The 15,345-nt window shown below is 34.0% G+C and overlaps 1 non-coding gene across 1 annotated transcript; it reads left to right on the top strand.

Moving 5' to 3' along the window:
- Positions 1–1,095: 1,095 nt before the first annotated feature.
- On the top strand, positions 1,096–1,202 carry LOC121231061 (small nucleolar RNA R71). The gene has a single exon (XR_005929130.1). It is a non-coding gene; the product is annotated as a small nucleolar RNA R71 (small nucleolar RNA).
- The last annotated feature ends 14,143 nt before the right edge of the window (positions 1,203–15,345 follow it).

The raw sequence follows: 15,345 nt of genomic DNA, 5'->3' as shown, positions 1-15,345 counted from the left end.
TTTGTCAAAAATTACTTTACAAATGTTGTTTATCTAACAACAAGCATACTTTTTCTATCATTAAACATCAAAATGCACCAACATTCATCAATGGAAAACCATAAACCTTTAACAGTTTTGCAAATTAGTCCCTGGGCTAGCTAGATTAAGCTGTAACGATCTCAAAAATATAGAAATCATTAAAAATGGGACAAAAATCATACCTAATTGAGCATAGCTAGCATCGCCGAATGAAACCCTAAGAATTTTGGCTTTTCTTCTTGTTAAATTCGGCTAAGGAAGCTGATAGCCAACAAAATATGATTTTGTTTTATTTATTATACCTTAATAACCAAATTACCTATTTAATCTTATTAATAAACCATTAAAATCTTCAAACTAATGTCCATCTTTGTCTACTCAAATTAAAAATGTTATATTTACCACATAAGGACCTTTACTATTTAATTTCATAGTCATTGAATACCTATAACTAATAAAACATCACTTTTGCACTTTACGTGATTTAGTCCTTTTTATCAAATTAAAACACTCAAATAATAAAATTTCTTAACGAAACTTTCACAAAACCATAGTACCATACTATAAACATTAAAATAATAATAAAATAATTATTTCAACCTCAAATTTGTGGTCCCGAACCCACTGTTTCAATTTGACTAAAAACGGGCTGTTACATCTACCCAATCTCAGGTTTGGACGATCTCTCCAGCCAGGATTATACATATTTGAAAAAGGATTTCCACCCTTATTCCTGATATAGTTCATGTCCTCGGTTGGATTATTAAGATAATGGAAGAGAGGTTTGTCTCCTCCGAAGTTGATGACGCAGTAGATAAAGACCCTATACGATTAAGTCTATCCAAATTTCGATGATATATGTCGTGTTCTTGGACAATTTTTACTGTAGATGGTCTCTGGCCATATGTATATATTCGGTTGGCCACTGACAAAAATTCATTGCCATATTTTCAATTAGGTCATCGCATCCTTGTATGCCTATTCATCAGGGCTCCTCCTGCAGCTCCATTTATTCCTGAGCATACGTGTGCATCCAACCCATTATAAAACATCTATGATCTCAGGAACTTGGGTCAACTATGTTGTGGGAATATTTGGACTAACATCTTGAAAAGATCCCAAGCTTTGTGAAAACTCTCTCCTTCTAGTTGCTTAAATGTAGCGATCTTTCTCCTTAGTTGGACTATTTTGCTAATAGGAAAGAACATTTGTAGAAATTTCTCCGCAAGTTCATTCCATGTCATGATAGATCCTAGTACCTATGAGTCTAACCAAGTAAAGATGTTATTGACTAGGGAGAAGGGGAATAGTAAAAGACATATAGCATCATCGGTAGCCCCGTTGTATTTAAATGTATCACAAAGCTGAATGAGCCATTTTAGATGTTGGTTTTAGTCCTTTGTCATTGTGCCTCTAAACTACTAATTATTTTGGATCATCTAGATCATAGCCAGTTTGATTTCAAATTTTTTTGTCATGATAGTTGGCCTTGTGATGCTTCCTTGAACCATCTCTAGATTAGGTAGCACATGATCCCTTAAGGTTCTTTTTGCTTGCGCCATAGGTGGATTTGTTAGTAGTTGCGGTGGTGGTGGTGGTAAATCTTGGATGTCAGTATTGTCAACCTCGTTGAACAATAGGTTCTCACGCAATGGATTACCTAGAACAAGTTGTTGATTTTGCATCTACTTTTGTTTTTGTTGCTGTTGATGATTTCTATGGATTATTCTTTCAGGATCAATGGTCAGCTCTATAGGTTTTCCCCTACTGCGAGTCATACACTAACCCTAAAAAGAAAATGAAAAATGTTAGTACAAATAAAAATAAAAATCATATCTATAATTTAAATATTTCCCAATTATTCCATTAAACGCAAAGGTTAAAATCAACTTAGTAGCGTTGCCTTCCTGACAATGACACCAACAACTTGACCGCCTTCGGATGTACTAACATCTAGAGTGCGAATACTGCAACTAAATATGTGAAATTGAGGTGGTGTCCACAAGTATACGGGTCAGGTTGTAATATAGTTACAATGAAGTATGTGAGTACTCTAAGGATCATACCCAAGGGAGGAGAGTGCCAAATTAAATTTAACCTAAACATAAATAGAATTAATTCATAAAACAAATAAATTATATTACAACAAATCATAAAAAGAATTTTTTGCGTATTTATAAATAAGAATCAAAATTGCATAAGTAAAATAGACTTCAGAAAACTAATTTCTAAACTTAATCAAATGTAAACATGGGTGATTAGCTCATTTTGGTGATCATAACTAATTCTTATTTTGGGTTTCAATTCAATAAACTAGTCATTACCTTTGTAGGATCTCTTGATCTTACACTAAAATAACGAGTCAGCAAGAATTACTTATCTCTTGACCTTACAGTCCTGACCTATTTGGGGTTAAGGTGTTCACAGATAGGCCATACCAATTTTGGGTTAATTCCAACCTAAATGACTTCCTAGGGTCATCAAGCCAAGGTTAAGCTCTTCCACTCCCAAAATAGCTGATTCGCTAAGAAAACCCTACATAACAATTAGTCAATCACACATCTACTCGCTAATCCCCTATAAGAGGATTAGTTCCTCATGAAATCCATAAACATAATAAACTTGATAATAAAGATATGCATAAAGAATAAATAAATAATAGAGTTTAGAGAATCCTGTTTGTATTCGATTAATGAAGTGCAATAATCCTCAAATGTTTGATCGCATTTTCAAAACAAGTTCTCCAAAGAACACAAACAAAAAAGAACTGAAAGTAAACCTAAAGTTTAAAAGAAAGGAAAGCTGAAACTAAAATTACAGAGAAAAACTTAGAATATGAAAAGTTGTTCTTAAACAAGTGCTAATAAAGTCTATTTATAGAGTTAGGGTAGTCGTCATCCTCAACCTTAAGTTAGCTAAATTTTTTGTGTTTTAATTTCCATTGTACAGACCAAAACACCCCTAACACGTAGTTGTTTCCTATACAAGGCCAATGTCACAACATCGAAGGCAGTATGCTTTGGTTCAAAGGTTGTTTCAGGGGTGTGTCACAACATCCCTTAGTTGTGTCACAACACCAAAGGTAGTATGACAATTCTTTTATTCTACTCCCTATGTTGTGACATTAAGCTTCCTGTGTTGCAACACAGCGACCAGCCTTAAGTTCCTATACCTTTAAATGGTTTTCTATACACTCACTAAGTATGTTAGCTCTCCTTTAGGCCTCATTTGGCCCCTAACGTCAATAAAAGACTCAAAATACACTTTTTATTAAATTTAAAATAAAATAAGAAAATAAACTAAAACCTAATGAAAATGCCCATATTCAAGCTCCCTAAGTATGAAAACTAGTTTAATGTGCTACACTGAATTACGGGAGATCACTCTATCACTATAGATCATATCTCATATATCACAAATAGATGGTACTGGCTTATACATGAAGGATAGCGTTTACTTCATAACAAGATAGACTGAACTCAAACTAATGACACTGGACAACCATCATCCACATATATACCTTTCATGCACTACTGAAGAAGGTTGCTTACCTTACAAGTTATATAACAACAGAAGTAAAAAAGAACTTACCAGTTAATTCTGATCAACTAATAACTCTGTTAGATGCAGAATTGCCATAGAAGATCAATCAACCAATTCCAGTAAAGAAACCACCACCACCTTACCCTCAAAGACTTCAAAAGCAGAAGTAGGAGATTCAATTCAAGAAGTTCCCAGAAGTACTCAAGCAACTTCATATCAACATCTCGTTGGTTGAAGCACTTGAGCAAATGCCTAACTATGTCAAATTCATGAAGGATATCTTGTCCAAAAAATGAAGACTTTGAGAATTTGAGACGATAGCTCTGACAAAGAATGCAACGCATATCTTCAAGACAAACTACCCCCAAAGTTGAAGGATCCTAGACGTTTTACCATACCTTGCAACATTGGAGCAACATATTGTAGTAAGGCATTATGTGACTTGGGTGCGAGTATTAACTTGATGCCTATGTCAATATTTAGGAAGTTGAGGATATGTGAAGTTAGACCTACTACGGTTAGACTTCAATTAGCAGATTGATCCTTAGCACATCTAGAAGGAAAAATCGAGGATGTATTGGTACGTGTAGATAAATTTATCTTCCCTACTGATTTTGTTATCCTAGATTTTAAGGCAGATAAAGAAGTGCCAATTATCTTAGGAAGACCGTTCTTAGCAACCGGAAGGACCCTTATTGATGTGCAGAAGGGCGAGCTTACTATGTATGTTTAGGATGATCAGGTAACATTTAACATTTTTAAGTCTATACAATTTTCTGACATAATTGATAATTGTTCTGCAGTATCTGATTTAGAGGATATAATAGTGGAGAAGGAGCTCAACTACGTTGAGGATCCGTTGGAGCAAATTTTGACATCAGATCCTCCGAATGATAAAGAGGAGGATGAATACTTAATGTTGTTAGAAGCTAATCAAAAGGGATTTAATCCGTAATCCCATTTTGAATCTTTGGAATTTGAGAAAAGGGATTATGCCCAACCAAAAGTGTTAATTGAGGAGCCACCTAAATTAGAACTCAAGGTACTACCTTCACATTTGAAATATGTTTATTTAGGTAATGCTTCTACTTTGTCTGTGATTGCTTCAGCAGAATTAACTACTGAGCAAGAAGAGAAACTCATCTTGGTGTTGAAACAATTCAAGAAGGCTATCGGATGGACCATAGCCAATATTCACAATATTAGTCCATCTGTATGCATGCACAACACGAAAAAGGGATGTTTGATGGACAACGAAGACTGAACCCCATTATGAAGGACGTAGTAAAGAAAGAAATCATCAAGTGGTTAGATGCGGGTATAATTCACCCCATCTCAGACAGTTCATGGGTAAGTCCGGTCTAGTGCATGCCAAAGAAAAGAGGTATCACGGTCATTGAAAACGAGAATAATGAGTTGATACTAACTAGAACGGTTACGAGATGGAGAATTTATATCGGTTACCGGAAGCTGAACAAGGCGACTAGGAAAGATCACATTCCTTTGTCGTTTTTGGACCAAATGTTGGATAGACTCGCAAGGTGAGACTATTACTGTTTTCTCGACGGATACTCGGGGTATAATCAGATTGTAATAGCACCGGAAGATCAACACATGACAACATTCACCTACCCATACGGTACATTTGCATTTAGATGCATGCCATTTGGTTTATGTAATGCACCTGCTACATTTCAAAGATGTATGATGTCTATTTTTACTGATATGGTTGAGAAGTATTTGGAAGTTTTTATGGATGATTTTTTAGTATTTGAGATACTTATGATGATTGCTTAGCCAATCTAGCGAAGGTATTAAGGCGATGCGAAGAAACAAACCTAGTACTCAACTGGGAAAGGTGCCATTTCAATGTACAAGAAGAGATTATTCTAGGGCATCGGGTAACCAAACATGGAACAAAGGTTGATAAAGAAAAGGTAGATGTAATTGAGAAACTCCCACCTCCAACATCTGAGGGTGTTCGGAGCTTTTTGGGCCACGTCGGTTTCTATCGAAGATTTATTGAGGACTTCTCCAAAATTGCTAAACCCTTATACAAATTATTAGAGGACACGACGTTCAAATTTGATGAAGAGTGCTTAAGAGCTTTCAACGATTTGAAGAGTCGACTAGTTTTGGCACCCATAATAGTCACACCAGACTGGGATTTTCCATTTGAATTGATGTGTAATGCAAGCGACTTTGTGATAGGAGCTGTCATGGGTCAACGAAGGAACAAATTTTTTCATCCTATCTACTATGCAAGTCAAACTCTAACAAGATCTCAACTGAATTATACGGTAACAGAAAAAAAGTTACTTGCTATTGTGTTTGCTTTTGACAAGTTTTGATCTTATCTTGTAGGTACCAAGGTGACTGTCTATACGGACCACTCGCCAATTAAGTACTTACTTTCCAAGAAAGACGCTAAGTCGAGGTTGATCCAATGGGTACTTCTACTTCAAGAGTTAGATCTAGAAATTCAAGATCGAAAGGGAGTAGAAAATCAAGTAGCAGACTACTTATCTAGATTAGAACCTCAAGAAAGGAACTCTCCTCTTATACCAATTCAAGAGACGTTTCCACATGAACACACACTGAAGGTAAATCATGTACATAAAACCCTTTGGTTTGCTGATATTACTAACTTTTTAACTTGTGGTTTGATACTGATTGATAAGACGTATCATCAAAAGCAAAAGTTTCTTCACAATGTGAAGTACTATTTCTGGGAAGATTCATGTTTGTTTAAAAAGTGCACAGATCAAATGATCAGGAGATGCGTGGTAGAAGATGAAGTACAAAAGATTCTATACCATTGTCACTCAGCTCCAAGTGGAGGACATTTTGGAAGTACTCGTATTGCGGCCAAAGTATTGTGGTTTGATACTGATTGATAAGACGTATCATCAAAAGCAAAAGTTTCTTCACAATGTGAAGTACTATTTCTGGGAAGATTCATGTTTGTTTAAAAAGTGCATAGATCAAATGATCAGGAGATGCGTGGTAGAAGATGAAGTACAAAAGATTCTATACCATTGTCACTCAGCTCCAAGTGGAGGACATTTTGGAAGTACTCGTATTGCGGCCAAAGTATTACAAGCTGGATTCTTTTTGCCCACACTATTCAAGGATGCATATGCTTACGTAAAGAGTTGTGATCAATGTCAAAGAGTCAGAAATGTCACCAACATAAATGAGATGCCTCGAACAAACATTATTGAGGTAGAATTGTTCGATGTATAGGGTATTGACTTTCTTGGTCCTTTCCCTCCGTCCTTTGATCACAAGTATTTATTGGTAGCAGTAGACTATGTGTCTAAGTGGCACCAACATAAATGAGATGCCTCGAACAAACATTATTGAGGTAGAATTGTTCGATGTATAAGGTATTGACTTTCTTGGTCCTTTCCCTCCGTCCTTTGATCACAAGTATTTATTGGTAGCAGTAGACTATGTGTCTAAGTGGGTCAAGGCTGAAGGTTATCCGACAAATGATGCTAGGATTGTGATGAAGTTTTTGCAGTAACACTTATTTACAAGGTTTGGAACCCCAGTAGCTATTATCAGCAATGGAGGGTCCCATTTTTGTGAACAAGTGGTTGAAATGGCTATTAGATAAACATGGTGTGAAACACAAGGTCACTACAGCTTACCACCCGCAGACGAATGGGCAAGCTAAACTGGCAAACAAGGAGATCAAATTCATACTTGAGAAGGTAGTTTGCCCGAACCAACAAGATTGGTCCAAAAGACTGGATGATGCTTTATGGGCTTACAGAACAGCATACAGGACACCTTTAGGGATGTCACCCTATAGGTTGGTATTTGGGAAATCCTGTCATTTGCCCTTGGAGTTAGAGCACAAAGCTTTCTGGGCCCTTCGACAACTCAACTTGGATCTTAAGCTTGCTAAAGAGAAACAAATGCTCCAACTCAATGAGCTAGAGGAATTCCAAATGTTCTCATACGAAAATGCCAAATTACTCAAGGAGAGACTTAAGAAACTGCATGACAAGCACATTCAAGTTCGAGAATTTGAAGTAGGTCAACAAGTCTTGTTATTTAATTCCAGATTAAGGTTCTTTCCAGGTAAACTAGAATCACGTTGGTCTGGTCCATTTACGATTCATCGTGTCTATCCATATGGAATTGTTGAACTCCAAAGTAAGGGAGGTAATTTTCAAGTTAATGCTCAGCGTCTGAAACATTACCGGGGAGATAAGACTGAACGAAATCAAATTTTTTTCATTTTATCGGATGTTTAAATTTTCTTATTTTCCTTTTTAATAAATGATTTAGGGTATATTTTCGGGATTAGTATGTTTAAATAAATTCTGTCTAGGAGATTGGAACTTAAGCAGGACTGCTTGTGGCCCCTCCAATCTTTCCTGGAAATTGATTTTTACGTAATTCTCCGAGAAATTATTCCCTAAATGTCAAAATAAGTTTTTGGTTTTTCAATTAAAAGGCTCAATTTTGATCCAAGTTTTAAATTGCAACTTAATTTCAAATTTTTATTAAATCTGGGGACTTAATTGAATTATTTATAAAATTTTGTTGCTCTTTTTGTAAATAATAAAAATTAGATGCCTCTTTTTGTCAACATTTTCAAAAGGCTTCTAGAATAAATTTTTTTAGTTTAATAAAAAAATGATAATTATTAATATATAATTATATCCATTATAATGTATATTAATTATTATCAACTTTATATAGAGTTAGGATTAGTATTAACTTAATCATATTTTATTTATAAGTTTTTTTCCCAAAAAATAATAATAAAATGATAATATTTAATATATAATTATATCTATTATAATTTATATATTAATTTTTATCAATTTAGCATAGAATTAGGATTAATTTTAATCATATTTCATTTTTTTTAAATAAATTAATAGCATTAATAATTTAATATGCATATATTTGATTATTAATTGTTGTTAACTTTGAGTAGAATTAGAATTAGATTTTTTTTGTTAAATCAAATTAAGAATTCTATTCTAAGTCCTACTACTCTCACTATAAATACCACCAACGTTCTCTTTCATTTACCACTCAAACTTCATTCCCACCAAATACCTAATCACCTAGTGCCGCAAGCCCCCTCAACCACTACACCGCTTGACAGCCATTCATTCAGCAGCTCACACCGTGCGTACCCAGCAGCCGCTCCTTGTCATTGCACCTGTGTACGTCCAGCTCCAGCATTTGCTAGGCCCGTACCTTGGTGCCGCACCTGCTCCTCGCTCCAGTTCGTGCAGGCCCATGTTGCGGACTGTTGCCCGTGCAACTCATCACACCAATTTGTGCTACTCCTTGCTCCTGCTCGACGAGTCTGCTTGCTGCCCAGCATCCGTACGGCACATCAGCCCCATTACTCACACCAGCCCCGCACCAATATCCTTAGCCGATAACCCTCTAACCTACCCTAAATTGACCTCTTTTATTCATTAATTATTTTTAGGAGTTCTTAATTTTTATAGAAAGGGTGGTAAGACAAAGTTTTTCTCCTAAATTTTAATTTATTTAATTATTTAATTTTTCAATTTATTGAATCATTAATAATTTTTATTTAATTAAATTTTTTAGAAAATTTCCCATCTCTTATTCAGGTTAATCATGCCTTACAAGAGAACTCGTGTCTGTACCTAAATTGATGAAACACAAAACAAGTTCCATTGTGAAGAAGCCAAAGCAAGATATGGAAGTATCTTCAAAAATCAACAGATGCATCCAGAGAAAGGCTTTACATTAAAAGAGAGCAACTACAAAGACTTTATGGCACGTATTCATCAAGTTGCTGAAACCCTCAATTGGAAATTATTTTGTGAGAAGAGACCCAGTGTGGATGAGAAACTAGTTCGCAAATTCTATGCGAATTTAACCTCAAGCGAGTTGACAGAAGTTCCAGTTCACGGAATCAAGGTACCAATAACTTCAAACGTTATTAATGTGTTCTTTGAATTGCTTGATTTCGAAAAAGATGATTATTCTTCCATGATGAGTAATATAAAGACTGAAAATTTGCAAGAAATTCTCGAGGAACTTACAGTTCCAGGTTCTAAGTGGATTGTGTCAAAGCAAGGAATCCACACTTGTCGAAGAGAATATTTGACACCACTCACAAAGTTATGGTTCTACTTCATATGATTCAGCCTTATGCCTAGTTCACATTGAACTACAATTTCATTAGAGCGAATGGTCTTATTATACTCAATTCTAACTAGAAAGACCATTGATGTAGGAAAAATCATCTTAAGAGAAATGCGAAATTGTGCCGTTAGACGTTCTGGCCCAGCCTACTTTCCCTTTACGATAACAATTCTGTGCTTGAAAGCTAAAATTGTTACAAACGTAAAGAAGACAGGCTATAGCCAGGGCAAATCATAGATTGAGACCTCTATCGAATAGCTAGAGAGTCTGTTCTACAGCAACAAACTGAAGAAAGTGAGGATCCCTAAGAAGAGGAAGAAGATCCCACAAAGATCGAAGCAATGTAGTCAGCTGAAGTCCCTGATAAGGTGGAACCACTGGAACCAGAAGTTGAACCTGATGACGAAACTTCAATGTTCAGAGCTCAACCGCCTAGCCTAGATCTTCGAGATGAGCTATCAAAGTTGATGGACATAATGCAGCATATGCAATGGCAGCAACAAGCTTATTGGAGATACTAAAAAATAAGGGATGACTCGATGAGAAGTGCTATTAAGAAAATTTACAATGACCCATTATTTTTGTGCCTGAATTTCTAGATTTTGTATTTGAACCATGGAGTCCATTATCGAAGATGGAGCGCAGTGGTTCATGCAAAGGCAATAATGATAGAACAAAAGATGAGTTAAATTCGAAAGGGTCTACAAATAAATAAAATGGGGGATCTTGACCTTATTTTATTTCTGTTCTTAGGTCATTTTAGGATTAAGTTTAATTAGGAATTTTTATTTTTCGTATAATAAAGCAAGAGATGGAAATCATGAATAATAAACAAGTCGCAAAGTATAAAGTGTGGCAATAGGTATATACATGTCTAGGATTGGATCTAGAAAGAGTTGGGTACTTAAGCAGTTAATTTGACTCACCTTCTCTTTTTTAGAATCCTACTTGGTGTATAGTATCTATTCTCTTTAAATAATGAGGACATTATTCATCTTAAGTAGGGGGGCTGAAAAATTGAATTTGAATTATTTCCATTCAAAATAAAATTTTCTTTTAATTATGATTAGGATATATTTTGTTCAATAATTTGAAATTTTGTTAAGTATACTAAACTTCAGTATGAATAAAGTTCTATTATTTCAATAAATTATTATGTTAGCTTAATAAAGATATGAATGTATTTCTAATAAAGCATGCAAATCGTACCATAAATTTTTTGTTCCTTACGAAAGTTAGGCATGCATGAAAGTTTAATTCTTTAGAATTGACTTAGTAGTTTCTTGAGGCGAAATCCTAGGAAGCATGGAACATTGGAAATGATTTAGGCAACTTTTGTTGGACCGTTTGAGCCTTTCAAGCCAACCATGATGAAGTTTTTATCCTTTGAAACCCAACTTTGAGACTATATGGCCTAATTATATTTGAACCCTTGCAAATTTAGCCGTCACTTCTCTCTTAACTATCTTAAAATTGTCCCAAACAGTAGACTCAGTACTATTCGAAGTATTCTTTAAAAATAAGTTTAGGGGAGTTGAAAAGAAGTATTGAATGCTCTAAAATTGTAGTACATTCAGCAAAATGCTCGAATTTGAAAAAAAAAAGAGCATGAGTTCTTAAAATAAGATGTATAAAAGAGCATGTGAAAGCAAAAAAAAGTTTATGTATTGATGGTAATTATTTCGAAGGTCTAATGCAAGCTAGGGTTTAAAAGCTTAAATTTATCTATCTTTTACCTACCCCTAAGCCCAGCCACGTTACATCCTTGTTAAAGACCTATTGATTCAAAGTTTCAATGCTACCTACATTAAGGGAGAGAAATTGTTACGTACAACATATGAAGACATAAGTTAAACCTAATGATTGCAGCTTAATCTTGAATAAAGGGAATAAAATTACATTGGTAAGGTTTAACATGACTTTATTAGGAAACATTTAGTCTAATTTTTACTATCATAATAGTTGTTGAGATTAATTTGAATGATATGTATACTTAAGTAGCATAACTATCAAATTTCTTGTCTTTGAGCATAAGTATATTAAATTCATAATTTTGAGAAAAATGTTGTTCTGAAGAAATTTTTCAAAGGTGTTTCCGAGAAATTCTTTTCAAAATTCGTGCATTACTTGAGACAAGCAATGAATTAAGCTTGGGGCTGTGGAAACACAAAAATTTACACACTTTTTAATACCCTTTTTAACTTAAACTCATGCGAATTCGGTTAAATTCTTGTCAAAAAATAATTAATTTTTATAAAATAATTAAAGTGCACTTAAAATATGAACATGTTGAAATTTATTTAATTTTATAATTATTTTTGATGAATTTTGGTTATTTTCGACAGATTTGCACAAAGGGCGAAAAATGGCTTGGCAGACACTGCCAGAAGCACAAAACCGAGAAGCAATTTGAAGTATCGAGGCGAATTAATTTCCAGCCTAAGATGGTCCAAAATTATGTGTATTAATTCATAATTTAATTAATTTTAATTTATATCCAATTTAATTTGGGTTAATAAATTATTATTAATTATTTATGAAAAAATGGTTCGATTGAACCGTACTGAGTGAACCGAACCAGCCAAGGAGAGGACAGCCCAAAACCATCCAAGTGCTTACCCAATTCAGCTCATTAGCTGATTATTTAAGCTACAAAGAAGCCCTTGAAGACTTGTTCAAATTGCAAATCAGCCCCTCCACAATTGATGGCTTTGAAGATTTGCCCCAAGCCAAATTTAACGAAGTTGAAGCCATCAACTTTGCCACATAGATGGCCGGCCAACGGGTGGCTCTTTCGATGATATTTTTAGCAAATTTTAGCTGCCACATTCAGCTATAAAAACCCCCTTGGCTGATCATTCAAAGCATCCCTCATTCATTCACAGCTCTTCTCTCCTCTCTCACTTTCTCTTCTCATTTTTCCATTCCAAGTCCCTTGCTCTTGTGCCAATTTCTCCCCTTGAGAAAGGGTTCTTATTCAGCCATTTTGGAGCAACATTTAAGTGTTCATAGCAGCCTTGGTCGGCAAGTACAACAGAGAAAAAAGACAGAGCAAACTAGTCAAGCCACGGAGAATCACTGGATTTGATTCTTGTTCCCTATCTATTTAATTTTTTTTGCTGTTATGATGAACATATCTATGAATATTTATGTTGTTGGAATGGTTAATTTAATCAGATTAGCTTGAATTTAATTCGTGTTGGTTTGATTTCATTTATCTGCTTAAATTATTAAAATTGTATTTATGCTGTTATAGGCCTTGGTAAATACTTGATTAAGTAAAATCATGCCTAAGTTATTCTTGCATTACAATTGTAAGGTAGCTAATGAATTAATTATTTAAACGAATTGAAATTATAATTAATGGATACAATACTTAATCAGTGTATGTTTATTCTTCCAAGGTAGCTGAAGATTAAATTAGCAATGTATCTGGCGATACACTTGCCTTGCATAACTTGCAAGATTATTGTGATTAAACTGTTTCAAGGTAAGGATACCTTGTTACCTCACATAGTCTTTTATGTGCTTATTAGATTTAATTAATCGTTTGAATTGACATAGGGATATGCAAGAGATTAGTTCAATTTAATGAGTATGTATGTGCAATAACATGTTCAATTATTAAAATATGTTTAATCGTTTGAATTAACATAGGGATATGTTAAGAAATGAATGGATTTGTGTAGGTGAATATGTTCATAAATTAGAAATTTACCGAGTTGCCATGAATTTATTCGTAACAACATAAGCATGAGTTTAGTAATTCTAAGTTAAAGAAATGTAATTAAATCAACACAATTATGTCATCTTGATTAAATCATATTTTGAAATCGTGCATTTGACATTTATTTCTTTAGTTTACTTAGCTTAAAATCTTAGTTTTTAATCACCCTCTTCAAACAAAATATTTTTCTTCACCAAAGTGTTTTAAATAGCTTTCATAAATAATTCTTTTCACAGTCCCTATGGGTACGATAACTCAACATTTACTTGTCACTTTATTACTTGTTGTGATTGTGTACACTTGCACATTTCTATCGTTCCACATTGTCAATTCTAAAAAAACTATATTTTAGCAACAAATTGGGTACTCACCATTTTATGAAAAGATTGAAAGCATGCAAACACATCATTTTTCGACTTCAATAAATACATCCAAGTCATCCTTGTACAATAATCAATAAAAGTAATAAACCATCTATTATTAAATAATGAGGGATGCCTAGTTGACTCCTAAACATTAGGGTAAATAGTTATAAAAGGAATGGCAATTCTATTATTTCTCAAAGGAGGATAGTTCTTAGTATGGTTAGCATACTCATAAACTTTATAAAACAATGAATCCAACTGAGTCTTTGAAAACAAATTAGGATATAACTTTTTTAGAACCGAAAATGATGGATGACCTAATCATTTATGCCCTTGCATTATTTCTTGGTTAATAACCTTGTTTTCTTCAAAGAAAGTTTTAAGATAAAGTAGAACCATTACATAAATTTAAAAAATATAAGCCATTAGGCAATCTACCACTACCAATTTTCTTTCCTATTTGAAGATCCTAAAAAACATAATGATTGGGAAAAAAATCAACTTTGCAATTTAAGGTTTTTGTGACGGCATTAACAAATAAGAGGTTAATAGGAAACTGAGGAACATGTAAAATGTACGATAGTGTTCAATATTGGGTGTACAAATGATAGAACCTAATCTAGACACAGGAGTAAAGGACCTATCGGCCTGTCTGATACATTCTTTGTTTAACATGGGAAGTAGTTTAGGAGTTTTATAGTGGAATTTTTCATGTGTCTATTTGCACTAGAATGAATAACCAAGAGTTAGTATTACTGTGAACATTATAGACATTAACTGACTTCAAAAAGGAGTCTCAAGTTGTGACAAAAGGCGTCCAAGGTGCTTAATTTCATCAAAGGGGAAAGTTTTTCTTCTCATCTGTCATTGTCATTTTTTAGGAAGAAAAAATGAAAATTTCTAAAAAAAGCGGCAACTTGCATTGGTAGAAAAACCCAAAGAAAAAAATCCCAAAATTTCAACCTCACTAAACCAAGAAATTTTCATAGGGAAAAGGTCAAAATACTGCTCCAAGGTCGACAATGATGGCGAAATAAGAAAAATTCACTAGAGTGGGTGCACATGTTGACACGTGGAGAGAGTGATAGTGACTAGTAAAAGTGCGTGAGACTGACACAGGGCTTTTTCGAAGGCCGACTCTCAATGTTTTGTTAGAGATAGAGTTTCGACTCCTGTAGGACTAACGGTGAGAAAAGATAATAACCCTAAGAGGTTTGGGTATCTTTCTAGGGTTTATGCTATTTCAAAAAAATATAAAAAAATATTGATTCCTAAATTAGGATAAAAGCTCTAATACCATGTTGATTTTAAAAAATTGAGAGATGAAGTTTGTAAGGAATAGAATAATTTCTCTCATATATCAAAGAGATGATTCCATAGCTTATTTATTCAAAAAGATAAGCCTATCTAAAGAAAGAAACAATTATACAATCCCTAATATTATGCCTATTTAATCCCTAATTTACAGTTATAGCAAGATACTAAAGATTCTAAGTTGTCAACAACATATATTTTTTACTACCTTTATAT

This window comes from Gossypium hirsutum, chromosome A06, assembly GCF_007990345.1.
Source record: "Gossypium hirsutum isolate 1008001.06 chromosome A06, Gossypium_hirsutum_v2.1, whole genome shotgun sequence".
Lineage (NCBI taxonomy): Eukaryota > Viridiplantae > Streptophyta > Magnoliopsida > Malvales > Malvaceae > Gossypium > Gossypium hirsutum.
The sequence above is the reverse complement of the archived record's forward strand: the minus strand, read 5'-3'. Positions and strand labels throughout refer to the sequence as shown.